Source organism: Rhinatrema bivittatum, chromosome 1 (genome assembly GCF_901001135.1).
Source record: "Rhinatrema bivittatum chromosome 1, aRhiBiv1.1, whole genome shotgun sequence".
Classification (NCBI taxonomy): Eukaryota; Metazoa; Chordata; class Amphibia; order Gymnophiona; family Rhinatrematidae; genus Rhinatrema; species Rhinatrema bivittatum.
Window position 1 is genome coordinate 518,539,247 of NC_042615.1, and position 15,374 is coordinate 518,554,620.

A 15,374-nucleotide genomic window follows, 5' to 3' on the forward strand; every position below is an offset into this window, starting at 1 on the left:
TCTCCAATCCATCTTCTTGGGAACCTCTCTGGTAGACACAAGCCCCATAGAATAGTGGTGGGCAAACTATGGCCCACCCAGCCAAATCTGGTCCTTAAAGGTTTTTAACCCAGCCTGCCTATCACCTGGACACTTTGTATTATGTGCGGCCCGGTGATGCTCCAACCTGCCTGCCTGACATCAACATCAAAGGCCATTATCGCCCTTAATGACGCTTGAGCAGGGAGATCGGAACAGTGGCACATTTTAATACAAGGAGAGGCCCCATTCGTTGGCACGCTGGTGGGGTTACCACACCCCTGCTAGTGAGAAGAGACCCCATTCGTCAGTGTTGGTGGGGTTCACACCCTCTGCCAGTGAGGAGAGACCTGGAGCCTCATGGAGTTGGCAGGATTTCCCCCTCCCCACCAGCAAGGAGGAGGCCCACATGGTGCGCTTGTCAGCATGCAAAGAGAATCCTGTGGCATTGGTGCTGGCGGGGTTTCCACCCCCAGCCAGGGAGGAAAGTTTCAGTATGGTGGTGCTAGCTGGATTTCTACTCCCCATCAGTGAAGTGGAGCTGCAGTTGTCAGCACGTGAAGAGAAACTGCTGCGTTGGCGCAAGGAGAGACCTCATGCATCGGCGTTGGTGGGATTTCCACTTTCTGCCAGCAAGGAGGAGGCCCAGTTTGTTGGTGTGCAAGGAGAGACCCAATGTGACGGCATGATGGCGAGTTTCCACCAACCCCCACCCCCTTCCCGTCAGTGAGGAAAGGTCCTGTGCTGCTGTAAGGGAAAGGACAGAGTGGGAAGGAAGGGATAGTGGTGAGTATGGTGAGTGAAATGGAAGGGACATGAATGAATGGGAAGGAGAAGGTGAGTGACTGAGAGGGAGGTAGTGAGTGTCAGGGACGGGAATGAGTAAGTGGGCAGGTGAGAGAGAAGGGTTAATGACTGTGTGGGAAGGGGTGAGAATGAGAAACAGAAGAGGATGAGTGGGAGTGATGGGGTGAGTGACTGAGAGGGAAGGTGAGTGATAGAGGGGCATAAATGGGAGTAAATGTGATGACTGAGAGGGAAAGTGAGGGGAGAGAAATGAAGGGAGGGAATGGGAGGGAGTGACTGAGGGGTGAGTGGGAATGAGTGGTGAGTGGCTGAGAGGGAAGGGTAATGAAGCAAGGGAAAAGGGTGAATGGAAGTGAGTGTACGCTTGCCGCCCACAGACTGGTCTGCAAGCAGCTCACTTACCTCCGATGCCGGCTCTGCCTTCAGCATGGCCTGGATGCCGCCAATGCTGCCACTGGTCTTCGCAGCTGGAGTACCGCTGCTGCTGAGCCAGTCCTTGCGGCACTGAGCAGCCACCACTCCTGCCGCTGCTGCTGCTGCCATCTTCTTCACGGCTGTGAGACACTGCTGCAGCTGCTTTGCAGCCTGAGGGCCACTGAATTCCATCTTTCTTTTGCTGGCATTCTTCCTAGGTGAATGCGAGCCACAGTCCACAATTTAAAGCATCTGCAGTGGGAAAAGCTCTGCAACCCTTTCTGATGACGTCTGTGCTACGTTCTCCAGCCAGCCCTATAAAAGAGCGCTTCTGCCATTTCCTGGTAGACTTTTCATAGGTCTTGTTCCTGGTCTCTCATCAGTTTCTCATCCAAGTCTTCTGAGTTTTTGCCTCGTACAAGACTTCTGAGTCTTTGCCTCACCCAAGTCTTCTGAGTCTTCACCTCGTTCAAGCCTCCTGAGTCTTCCAAATCCTTGGAGCCCTGCACCCAAGTCCTGCGAGCCCATGAACTGTGACCAGCCCACAGCTGGCTGTGTAGGTCGCATTGCTGCCAGAGTCCTGGGGCCAAGTCTCCCATGTCTTTGTCTAGTCAAGTCTCCGAGTTTCCTCATTTGCCTGTGCATGGTCCTTGACCAGCCATGGTGGCTGTGTAGGGTATGTCACAACACAAATCCTGAATCCAAGTTCTCGCAGGGATGTCAACATCGTGGTACATGACCAGCTCACGGCAGGCTGTGTAGCTTGCCTCACAGCACAAGTCCGTCTTCACTGGGACAAGTCCTTGAAGTCCATCCCTATTTTTAAGCTCCAAGTTTCAAATCAAGTTTCAAGTTCCAAGTTCCTAGTCTTGTTCCTAGTTCTGATCTCATGGAGCTTGTCCAGCCAGCAGATCTCCTTGTTCCTCATTCCAAGTGATGTTCCTGGTTCTAAGTAATATTCCAAGTGATGTTCCTCATTCCAAGTCATGGTCAAGTCTTCAGGGCCTTCGTCTAAGTTCCAAGTCATGCCTGTGCCTTCTGAGTCACTTCATCTGTCCTGACGCACAAGCCATTCCCAAGTGGCAAGTCCAAAAGTGCTATCAAATGGCTGGAGGGCTACCCTAGAGACCAGCATTACGTTGCTGGGCTTACTCCTTTGTGTGCAAGTTCAGTGAAGTCTCCAAGTGTCCCTAGTCTCCAAGTGCTTCCAAGCTTCTGTCCAGCCCATGCCCAGATATGCTTGCCTCCAATGGCAAGTAGCTTGGAGCCTCATCCTGGGGTTGTGCTTTGGTCCAAGGGCTCACGCTCGCAACATTGAGTTGGTGAGTGATAGAGGGAAGGGAAGAGGGTGAGAGGGTGAAGTGACTGAGGGGGAAGGAGGGTGAGTGACTGAAAGTGAGTGAAAAGGAAGGGAAAAGGGAGGGAGAAAGTAGAAGAGGATAGTGAGAAGAAAGGGTAGAAGGGTGCATGAGTGTGTGTGTATGTGTGAATGAATGTGTGAGTATATGGGAGGAAGTTTGTGTGTACCCTCCTTTCCTTCCCCATAGTTATTCAAGCCTACAATTACAGGGTGACAGGAAATGAAAAGTTTCCAGATATGGAGAGGGGGAATTTTTTTTATCCTTATTAGTTTTAATTATTGGATGTTTGATGTGTCTGCTGTTGATTGATTTTGGGGAAATGTTTAAAGTTTATAGTTTTTTAAAATCCTTATTCTTAATTATTAGGTGGTATTCTGTTTGTCATCTGTTTTGAAATAGGCTTTTTATTAATATGGTTTCCTCACTGTTATGATTGATTTATATTTCTTGACTTTGTCTTATGAGAAATGGTGATATTTCTATTTATTTATTTATTTATTGTATTGTATTGTATTGTATTGTATTGTATTGTATTGTATTCCATATGAGTCTGGCTTTTAGTGGTCTCCAGTCCAGTTTTGTCTGCACCTTACTGTTTATACTTTATGGCCTGCATTTATCCCTGAGATGAGGTAGTCTGCCAGCTGGGAAAACTCTCTCTCTGCACTTGCTAACTTTTAATGTGGCCCCAGAACAAAAACGTTTGCCCACCCCTGCTATAGAACCCATCTGGTGGAGGAATGGCTCTAACTCTGCTAGGACTCCAGACCTTAGGATCCTCCTCAAAATCTCTCTCTCTGCTTCAGGTCAGAAGCTGGAGCTTTTATACCCATAGGAAGGGTGAAGTAAGCAGAGAAAGGTGTGGTGAGGACCCCCTGTCTTTCTGAGGGCACTCAGAACAGCTGAAGCCACATACTGCATGCTTGTAAGGGGAAGGGACACTTTCCTAGGGCTAACATGGGTGTCCCATTGTATCAGCAAGACAGCACAGTAGCCACTGCCCCCTTGTTTGGGTGGACAGCTAGACTTTCCACCGTTCACTGCAAAGCCTGTTTATACACCAGTTACTAGTTTATTGTAAAGCCTGTTTGCTGCATTTTGTTATATATGTAAACCGATGAGATGTTCACAACGACTATGGGTATATAAAAATACTTAAATAAATAAATAAGTTCAGTCCCATAGAACCGGTGAAGTGGCTCTGCTCCAGTCTGTTATGGGTTCCTGTCTGTCTTGCCCACGGAGCCCCTGCTGCTGCTTTGATTAGTAGTTTTTTTTATTTGCCAGAATAACTGTTAACAATGGCCTGCATTTCATCCTCAAACTGGGTGATTTTTTTTACCTCCATTGTGCTTAACATGACCATATGAATATATTGCCCTTCTATGCATCTACAGGGCAATCAAATTGGTTGATCAGAGTTTGTGTTTTTCTTGTTGTAAGTGCTGGAGGGTAGCAAAATAAATTTCAATGCAGTTTAAGCAGCAGCAATCCTCAATGGGTGGCAAGGCATGAGTCAGTTATCACATATTGCACAGCAATTATAAATCAACAAGCAACTAGCCATCCCTGAGATTTGCAGCACACAGGGCAATATATTTCTCACTTCCTGCCGTGAAAACTGTGAAAAACAAATTTATGGCTAGCAGGTGAAATTGATCTTTCCAGGCAGTTCCTTTCATCCCTCTGTCATTTCAAAGCAATGTTCTGGTGCAACAAACAGGGAGCATGACATACTAAGCTTATTTCCATAGACCCAGAATGGTCTTGGTAAATCAGACCCTGTATGTGTTGAAGATTGAGCAATAATGGGCATTTAGCAAGGAAACTACTAGTTCCCCCAGCTCTTGGCACTTGAAGTAACTATTCCCATATGTATAGGAAAAGCTGCACATCTTGCATCTAGCTTAGGCCTTAACTGAGCCTGTGCCTGCTATTTATAACATCAGATGTATCTTATTAAAGAACTGAGAAACAGTTTTTTTTTTTTTCAAAACAAGAAGCCCAGGTAAGAAAACTGTGTGAACTGAAACATTTTTAATGTTTTTGTATTTTATTTCATGTTTGCTAGTATTTTTTTGCATTATCTGATTGTGTTATGTATTTTGTATTCATTTTGCATTTGCTGTATTTGCAAATTTTGTTATTTTTTGATAGATTTGTTTATGTGTGTGTTTATTTTTGTAACTCGCTTTGGGCTCTGGAAAGTGGTAAGGCAGAATATAAACAAATGATGATGATGAGTGACAACATATAGTATAGGAGCTCATTTACAAGTTCGGGTGCACATGCACCCTACGGCAGCAGAGATTAGTACCGGTGTGCATCTGCACGCTAAATTGAGCACTTAAACATATTTGCAGAGAAAAGACTTTTCAGTATTACACAGTGCTATGTAAAAGGAGCTGGGTCCTTTGCTATTAAGGACATAAGAAGTGCCATGTTGGGTCAGAGGAAGGGTACATGATGCTCAGCATCCTGTCTCCACCAGTGCCCAGTCGGGATCTCTAGGAAGTACCTGGTGGATCCCAAAGACTAGATCCATTTCTTATTTCCCGGTCTCAGAGGTAAGTGGCGGCTTTCCCCAAGTTTACCTGGATAGCAATTGTTTATGGACTTTGCTTCCAAGAATTTGCCCAAACTCTTTTACCCATGCTAGATGCCTTGTCTGCATCTTCTAGCAACTAATTCCATAGCTTAATTGTGCAATGAGTCAAAAAATACTTTCTCCAATTTGTTTTAAATCTGCTCTCCTTTAGTACAAGGATTAAGGACATTCCATGACTATCTGAAAGAGTAAGCAATAGGGATGTGGGGCCCAAATATTTTTGTTTAAGTTCAAATTTTTTTTTGGGGGGGGTGGGGGTGGGGAGGAGGCTTGGTTTCTCTTTGTTTTAATGTCTATTTCGGTTTGGTTTGTTTGCTGAACCAAATTAAACAAAAACAACAAAAAAGTGAAACAAGGTCTCTCTGGGTCCTCACTGCTGCTTCTTGGAGGTCTTTAGCTTGCCAGCTCTCTAGAGCCTCATCAGGGGCAAAAGCTGCACCAGGCCAGATGACTGCGGTGTCAGGGCTGCCAACATTTTCGAGCACCAGAGAGCTGGCTGCTGTTGCGCAGGAGGTCTTGTGCTGCCCTTCTCTCTTCTCCGGGTCTACTCGCGGCTGGGGCTAGCCACTAGCGCCGCATACCTCTGGGCTCCTCATGGAGGCCGGGACGCCGCCGCCACCCACACCGACTCAAGGCCTTCCTAGGTGCTCACACGCACCACCGGGCCTAGCTTTGAAGGCCTGACGGCAGGAACCTCAGGGGCGTCCCTGACTGATGACATCACTAGGTTGGGATTCTTAAGCACCGCCTTCGCCCCTTGCAAACTGACTTGGCAACGAGTTCCATCGCTATTGGTGCTGCTCCTGTCTCCTTGGACTGTGGTTCCTGTATCGGACCTTCCTGCGACTCTGGACTCTGGCTCGGGTACCCGCTCCTCGGGGGCTTGCTTGTGCTCCAGTTAGAGACCCTGTCTCCAGGCTTCCCCCGCTCCTTGGGCTAGCCCTGCGCCTTCCAGAGGTCCTGCCTGCTGGCCTCCCTGCTCCTCGGGGTTGTCCCTCCAACTGCCTTACTGCTTTGGAGGCTCGACTCGGCGCTTCCACGCTCCTTGGGGCAGTGCCTACACCAGTGACTTACCTGTGCTTCCCCGCTCCTCGGGGCAGTGCCTACGTTCTATACCAGTGACTGTACTCTGCACCTCCCCAGTCCTCGAGGCAGTGCCTCCGTTTCTCTATCAGAGATTCCTTCATGCGCAGCCCTGCTCCTCGGGGTTGCTGATGTCACTACTTCCCCGCTCCGCAGGACAGCCTACATCATCACACCAGAGCCTTTCTCGCTATGCAGCCCTGCCCCTCGGGATAGTCTTTGCTGCATTCCTCCAAAAGTTCCTGTCTCACGCTCCCCACTCCTTGGGGCCTATCTAGTGCTTCCCTGTTGGAGGTTCCTGCTCTGGTACCAGTATCTCCAGTTTTGCCTGAATACTGTGGGTTCCCCTCCAAACTGTGTCTCTTACCCCGCACCTCGGGATCCCTCACAGTTCTCTCTCTACAGGCTCCTGCGATCACGTGGCTGTGACTCAGGGCACTCTATTCCTCTACCACTAATACTATCTCCTGCTGCAGCTTACCTCGCCTCCTGACGGTGAGGACCTGTGGGGCTCCTCCCCTCAGGTGGTATCAACCCTCACCTCGGGCCAAGGGTCCACGAAACCCACGAATCCTAACAGTATGTTAGTTAAAATGCATTTTGCAGTTCCAGTAATGATTTCCTTATGGTACTGTCCTGCAGGTTTTGTGGAATCACGATTAGAGGAGATATTAGAGATTTTATTGAAACAAGCCTCTAAATATCTTTATTTTTTGGTTTTAGGTGATTTTAATTTACATATTGAAATCAACCTTCAGGAAAAGCAGACAGAGTTGATGGGAAAAGTTGGGCTTTTTGAAAATCAATCTGCTTTTACTGGGTTTCCAAGAATTTTAGTATGAGTGGCAGATTGCCTGAAAGCACCTTGGGAATCTTGGAATCACTCTCCTTTGCTACCATACATTATTTATTTATTTATTTATTTATTTAAGGTTTTTTTATACCGGCATTCAAGAACTCGTTCTCATCATGTCGGTTTACAGAAAACAGGGGTGCAAAAATATGACCAAAAACATAAATAAACGTGGAGAAGAGAAGCAGTTACAATTAACAAGGGTTCATGAACTGGGATTATAAGAAGTAAAAGAGATAGAGGAGGATAATTATATACAAGTGTACAATGTAAATAAGGAGTCCTCTATATATACAAGAGAACAAAATAAATATGGAGTCCACTATATACAGCTACTTAGCATAGGAGTCATTGATGGATCTTGTTAGGTGTACATTAGACTGTACACTTTGGGGATCTTGTTACCATTCAGTCTTGCAGACATACCCCAGACTCTACACCTTGCTGCCACTTTTCCTTGCTGCTATACCTTTATGTTACACCTTTGAGGATCTTGCTGCCACTCAGCTTTGCTGCCATACCCCTTATCCTACAACTTAGTGGTCTTTCTGATACTCAGCATTATTGTCATAGCCCAAACTGTACACCTTGGGGGTGTGTTGCTGCCACTCCGCTGTGCTGCTATTCTTCTTATGCTACTCCTTGGGGGTCTTGCTGCCACTCAGTCTTGTTGCAATACCCCAGACTCTATACATTGGGGATCTTGCTGCCACTCATCCTTTCTGCTATACCTCTTATGTTACCCATTGGGGATCTTGCTGCCACCCTGCTTTGCTTCCATACTCCTGATGCACCACTTTGGGGTCTTGCTGCCACTCAGCCTTGCTGATAGTCTCCCAGACTCTATACCTTGGGGGTCTTGATGCCACTCTGCTGTGCTGCTATATCCCTTGTCCTACACCTTGGGGGTCTTTCTGCCACTCAGTATTACCGCCATATTCCAGACTTTAGACCTTGAGAGTTTTGCTGCCACTGTGCTTAATGTCATACCCCAGACTCTATTCCTTGGGATGTTCTTGCCACTGTGGGTGGCTGCTTTACACCTCTCATGGTGCTTTGGGGTATTGATGCCACTCTTTGAGCTACTTTGTCCCTTAAATGTTGCCTTGGGGTTTTTCCTGCCATCATTGCTGCATTGTTCTTCCTTCATGGTGCCTTAGGATGTGCATTCCATTCTTGGTGCCACTTTGCCCCTCTCATGATCCCTTTGTGGGTACATGTCACTGTTGCTGGTGATCTCTTTTGAAGAATTTGGGAGTTTTTGCCAGTCTTGCTGCTGATGGTCCTCTCATGGTGCCTTGAAGAACACCTGCTACTGCTGGTACACTTTTGCCCCTTTATGGTTCCTTAGCCTATTTATACCTCTTTTGGTGACATTTTGTCCCAGTCTCGGTGCCTTGGAGTTCTCTTTCCCCTTCTGATGATGTCTAACCACAAGTTTCATTAGAATTGATTAGAAGACTCCAATTTTGGAGCTCAGAAATTGCAGTTAATATAGAACAGTGCAGCTTGGTTGGTATGCAGGAAGTGCAGATGAGAGAGGGTTTCACTATTACTTGCTTCTCTACATTGACTGCTGATTGCTAAGAGATGGACCCATTGACTTTAATAGAAAACAAAAACAAATGGAATGAATAACTTATTTTTTTTGTTTGAAACAAATCAAATGACCTACAAATTGAATAAATGAACCAAAATTAAAATTACTAGCTATGCTAGGCAATCTGCCAACCGCTCCGGTTATACCTCAGAGTGCTACTTCATGATGATCAGATTTGCCACATCTTCCTGAGAACCTGATACAGGTATGAAAACTTGTCCATGAGTTTCTTTTTATATGTAAAAAGTCACTTTCTGGTATTTTATTAAAGTTTGCTAAATGTTCCTTTGTTTCTGTCATATCTCTCCTTTTCCATTGTTATTGTTTGTAAGGTTTTGGGTGGACCCTTGGACACTGTGGCAGCTGACCACGCCCAAGGGGGAAGTCCCGTGAGAGGCCACAGGTCAAGCTCAGCTTTGGGACACACAACACAGAGTTATATCTTTTATTAGACAGAGTTGAGAAGCCACCAGAGGTGGCAGTAGTGAGTAGAGATGAAGCCCGACTGGGCTAGGGTTCCTCAGGATACTGGAACAGCGATTCCCTCTATGGCTGTGTTGTAGTGGAGAAAACTGAGATAGTGAGTACAGTGGAGCATACACAGAGTTCTGGTATAGAGCCTCGTTGGTAAAATTACTCACAAAGCATTTTCTCCCGGAAGGTAACACAGAAGCTGGAAAAGAGGCAGGCCCTCGAGGAGCGAGTACCTGGTTCCAGGAAACAGCGCTGAGGAAATAAAGTTGGTAACTCACTGATGATGTAAGCAGTGGTCTCTTCCAAGCAGAAGAGATAGGTTCAGGCAGCGAGTCAGGGAACATGGGCCCTCAAGGAGTGAGTACCGGTTCCTGATAGCGATCTGCAAGAAATGAGAGAGGCCCCCGAGGAGCGGGTACCCCGTTAGGATAAAGTCCAAAAGTTGTAGAGGCAGAGTAGCTAGGTACAGAGAGCAAAACCCATCCATAAAGAGATCCCTTTGCTAACTCGATTAGCTAGCAAAAATAGGCTTTTGTATCCAAGATGCATGACGTCATCACAGGGGGATGCCCCTGAGGTTCGCGCCAAAGAGAGAATAAGAAGCAGGGCCGCTCGGCCCGCAGACAGGGCCTTACCTCCGCTGCCCCCCACAGCTCGGAGTCGCCACTGACACTGCTCTTCGCAGCCCTGCGAGGCCGCCGCCGAAACCTGGCCTCACGGCCCAGCTGCCATCTTGCCACCGCTGACCAGGCCTTCCTCCCACGGCAGGTCACCACCATCGACAGGCCTTCACCGTGGTAGGAGCCGCAGACTTTGCTCTCTTCCCTGCGTCCTGGAGGCCGTCTCAGTCCCTGGGCCTTGTTGCAGCTGGAGCCGCCTCCAAGGTCCGTAAGTCCGAGTCCTAATGTCTGATTCAAGTCCTGATGTCCGTAAGTCTGAGTCCTGATGTCTGATCCAAGTCCTGATGTCCGAGAGTCAATTCCAGAGAGACGTCCATGAGTCCATGCCATAGAGATGTCAGTGACTCCATGCCAGTGACGTCCGTGACTCCATTCCAGCCATGTCTAGCTGTTCCTCTGATGTTTCTTGTCCAGCTTTCCTTAGATGTTCCAGTCCTGATGTTTCTTCCCGGTCCTAATGCTCCAGGTCCTGTCTGTCCCATGCCTCCGGGAATTATTGTTTTTAAGCCAAAGTTCCAGTCCTCAAGTTCACAAGTTCATACTCCCAAGACTTTTCCCTTTTGATCCCGGAGGACCCATGGGGTCATGTCACTCCTGTGCTATGAGACCTTCCTAGTTCGCCCCACTCCCCTCATGGTCCGCGACCAGCCCAGGCTGTGTAGAGCGTGTAGGGGGCAAGGTGGTCCGTGACCAGCCTACGGGCTGTGTAGGGTGCCTGAGGGGTCTTGCTCTATCCTGTTGTGTCTTGTCCAAGTTCCAAGTCTTCGTCTCCTCATCCAAGTTCCAAGCTCCACATCTCCAAGCTTCACTTCTCCAAGCTCTACATCTTCCAAGCTTCACAGCTCTCGTCTTCCAAGCTTCACATCTTCCAAGCTTCACAGCTCCACGTCTCCAAGCCCCATGTCTCCAAGCTCTACATCTTCCAAGCTTCACAGCTCTCGTCTTCCAAGCTTCACATCTTCCAAGCTTCATGTCTTCCAAGCTTCACAGCTCCACGTCTTCAAGCTCTAAGCTTCACTTCTCAGTTTCCAAGCTCCACGTCCCAAGCTTCACCTCTTCCAAGTCCCAAGCTTCTCGTCTCCAAGTCCTCGCTTGAGGCTTACGTCATAAGCCATGCCTTCCAAGCTTCATCCAGCTCTGTTCCAATGCCGCCCATTCCTGCAAACACACCTCACCACAGGTGTGACTCGTATCCTGCCCTGAGCCGTCCCATGGCCCAAGGGCTCCGCTCTCCTATGAGCTAAGTGACGCGTGCCAAGTCCACGCCATCGGCTCTGAAGGATGCGCTCGCAACACTTATGTTGCATTATAACATGAAACAGAAAAAAAAAATGTTGATTCTTGTTTTCCACTAGTAAAGATTGTTTGCAAAGTCCAAATTTAAAAATGGTATGCTTGCCTTAGACATTAATTCAACTTTAAACCAACAACCATAAGAACCTAAGAAATTGCCATGTTGGGTCAGACCAAGGGTCCATCAAGCCCAGCATCCTGTTTCCAACAGAGGCCAAACCAGGCCACAAGAACCTGGCAATTACCCAAACACTAAGAAGATCCCATGCCACTGATACAATTAATAGCAGTGGCTATTCCCTAAGTAAATTTAATTAATAGCCGTTAATGGACTTCTCCTCCAAAAACTTATCCAAACCTTTTAAAGAAAAGTTATAGTAGAATATGTAATTCTAAACATAATCTGTAACTTCTCCCCCTATAAACTTAGCAAAAAAAATACTAAAAAAGACATGCAAAATGAAGGTTGCAGAATGCTAGCACTGTGTCATTTATGTTAATAATATTGCCAATTTTTGTGCAACTAATAGACCTTCTGCAGTCTTTATGCTCACAGTTCCTTATTATTTTGTAAGGTTTTTCTGCATACTTCTCATTTTCAGCATACTTCTCATTTTTAGCTGTTTTTTTGGGTTATATAATAGTACTTCTTAAAAGGGCAATAATCAAACACAGTGATGCAAACTCCATAGGTACTTTTTACCTGTGGAGTTCGCACCAATAACTAAAGCAAAATTACACGAGCAGGCAGATGTTCTGCAAGGCAAAAATTCCATGCATTACCACAGCTAGGAACACATGAAGTACTCAGCCGTGGCAATGCATGGAGCATTTCACATAGTTTTGCCATGAATATAAATGAGCTCATTTGCATCCGTAGCAAAACTTTGGAAAATGGCTGCTAACCCACCATAAATGCTGTGAGTTAGAACGCCGGCCTCTTAGTTATAACTTGGTTGATTGATAGCCCCTTCTTTTACTCAGAAGGAGCAAAACTGAAAGTTTTCTCTAATGCACAGCCATGATATTATATGATATTAAATAAATATAGATATAGATTGAGAACCCATACAATAAAGAGTGATTAATGTCCAGGCCTATTGGTGTCATGATGATAAGACCCTGGCCAAAGTAAAAGATTAGCTTTCTGTTAAAAAGGAAAGTACACAAAACTATATTTCTATATTGTTATAATGTAATTATAAAGAATAGTACAATCTGAATGCACTGTTAGTTTTTTCTACATTTTAAAACCTGGATGAAATGAAGGAGATTTTGAACTCTTGCAAAATCTAAAGCATATCATGTTAGGTCATCCATGCATTGCAGCCTTAAGAAAATAAGCAAAAGAAGGCATATGTACTCTTGGTCAGTTACACATTACTAGAATTGAGGCATATATGCTACCTTTAAGTCCTCTGTGAGCTGCATGATTTTGTTTTTACTAAATGCTGACATATTTCCATTACAATACCAATGCTAAACTAGATCTATCACCCATCCGACATCAGTGTGCTTGTCATTTCGCATTACCCCAGGTCATAAAATTATATGGAAGTTTTAGATAATGATAGGTTCACTAAGGATGGCACAAAATATGTTCCTCAGGACTGTGCACGATACTAAATATAAATATCTAAAGTGAAATGGGGCAAATGAAACATTCGGAGTAGATATCAGTGTGCTGCAGTAGCTACACTAAATATTATGTGTCTGGGCAATTGATTTTTTCCATCACAATGAATAATTGGCATAACTAAAGAGAAAACCTTTGAATAACTGAGCAATAGCTTATATTGGCAATAGATGCATTTATTATGGTGCATGTATGTTAATATATAATTGAATTTCAATGTTGGCATTTCAGCTGATTGACAATTGGCTAACAACACTTACATTTCTCAAGCTTTGTGCAGTTAAGCAATAAGCTGTCAACAATCAGCAATCTTATCTTTTAAGTCAGTGGTTCTCGACCCAGTCCTCAGGACATGACTAACCAGTAGGGATGAGCAATCGTTTTTCCCGAATTAGGCAATTTCAACGCAATTGCCTAATTCGGAATGGTTCGGGAGAACTGAAAAACGATCCCATTTTTCCGAAATTTCAGATAAAATTCATTTTTGAGTTAGTGCGTGCTAACTCCCCATTAGTGCGCACTAACTCTGCCAGGTTAGCGCGCACTAACCCGAAAATCAGGGCCCCCCAAAAAACCCTGAACCGTGGGAAAAATGAAATTCCTGTGGGGGGCCCTGAAACGAAGCCCCACACGAAATTTTTACCCGAAGCACATCTCTACTAACCAGTCAGGTTTTCAAAATTTCCACAATGAATATGCATGAGAGAGATTTGCTTGTACTGCCCCTCTATTGTATGCAAATTTAGCTCATGCATATTCATTCAGAAAACCTGACTGGCTAGGTATGCCTTGAGAACTGGATTGCATGGCCATCAACATGTCACAGAAAGAAGAGGAGGAGGGGGCTGGGTGAAGACAGCTGGTGCCAGCAATGCAAATAGCAGCCAGCCATTGGAAATGGATTGAAGCAATTTGCTGCTGGGAAAAAAAAGAGGATCCTGAGAAGAGCTAGACCTACCAGCTGGAGGGCATAGAAGAGCTGTCATCATCCTGCCCTTCACTGCTGGAAGGAGCTGCCTCAGCTGAGCAGAGGCCATTTCCTCTTGCTTGCCTCTGCTAGAGAGTTGTTTCTTAGCTATGCAGGGGCTCCTCCCTCATGACAACTGGAGGGCATTCCCTCCTGTTTGGGAATGAAACATAAAAATAAAACTTTCCTCACTTCTGAACCAGCTATGGGGAGCTGATAGGCTAAACCACCCTTGTTTTTTGTTAGTTGGTGGGCAGCAGTTCATTCACATCCTGGTTCATGATAACTGTTAATAGAGCTACACCAATTTAGGCCTGGATTTATCAAAATGCGGTAAGTACCGCATGCGATAGCAAAAGGGGTGTGGTTTATGCAAAAATTCAGTTTATTGCAATTTGCGCTAATTAGCTATGCGAAGAGTGAGCCTGGCCGTAATGTCATCCCCAGAGGTAGGTTTTTGTATCCCTATGGTAGGCCCACCTAGTAACTCGAGGTGGGGTTTATGTATGAGTGTAGGGGGTTAGGGGCCACTTTGACATTCTATGTGACACGTACGAACAGAACAGTGGTCTCTTGTGAAGATTTGATGACCTTCGGAGTGAGGAAATTCACTCCAAGATGAGATTTGGGCAGTTTTCTCTCAACCTAGCTTGATGGACTCTCTACCTGGGTAACATCAAGCTAGATGGAGAGAATATTGCCCAAATCTCATCTTGGAGTGAGTTTCCTCACTCCGAAGGTCATCAAATCTTCACAAGAGATCATTGTTCTGTTCGTACGTGTCACATAGAATGTCAAAGTGGCCCCTAACCCCCTACACTCATAACTAAAGTGGCTCCCCTACACTCATAACTAAAGTGGCCCCTAACCCCCTACACTCATAACTAAAGAGTTACTAGGTGGGCCTACCATAGGGATACAAATATCTACCTCTGGGGATGACATTATGGCCAGTCTCTCTCTCTCTCTCTCTCTCTTCAATTCTCCTCAAATAGCCCTTACAGGAGACATCATAAAAGGCAATGAAACCTTATCACAGACAGGCTAACCCAGCCCACTCTCCACCCCTATTTTCTGAATTTGCATTGCACCATATTGCATGCATTAAACATGTTTTCGCATGCGGTAAGGGCCTTTTCACATTTTGATAAATGACCCCCTTAGTTTGTAAGAACAGCAGAATGCTCTTTTTGTGTACAATTAATAATCAGTATTTTATCTTATGATAAAATAAAGAACATCAATCTCTAGGAAAAATAATTAGTGTTTTTTAAAACTATACAACATCCTGTGATATTAGTATATCCAGTGCTCTGAAAAATTAACGAAGAAGTAAAAAAAAAAAAAGGAATAGTTCACAGACACCATGGGACATATGTGTTGTGCATGCATGCTAAGGCTGTTTGGTATGGTAGGCTATGCATTAAAAAAATGCTCAGTGCTTTATTTAGGAATCTGTTATAAGCAACAAAATTTAAGAACATTTTCAGCAAAATTCAAGTACCTAAGTTTGGCTGAAAATATACATAAATTTAGGTACCTAAAATATGGGGTCCAAAATTTAGGTATGCAAGTCACTT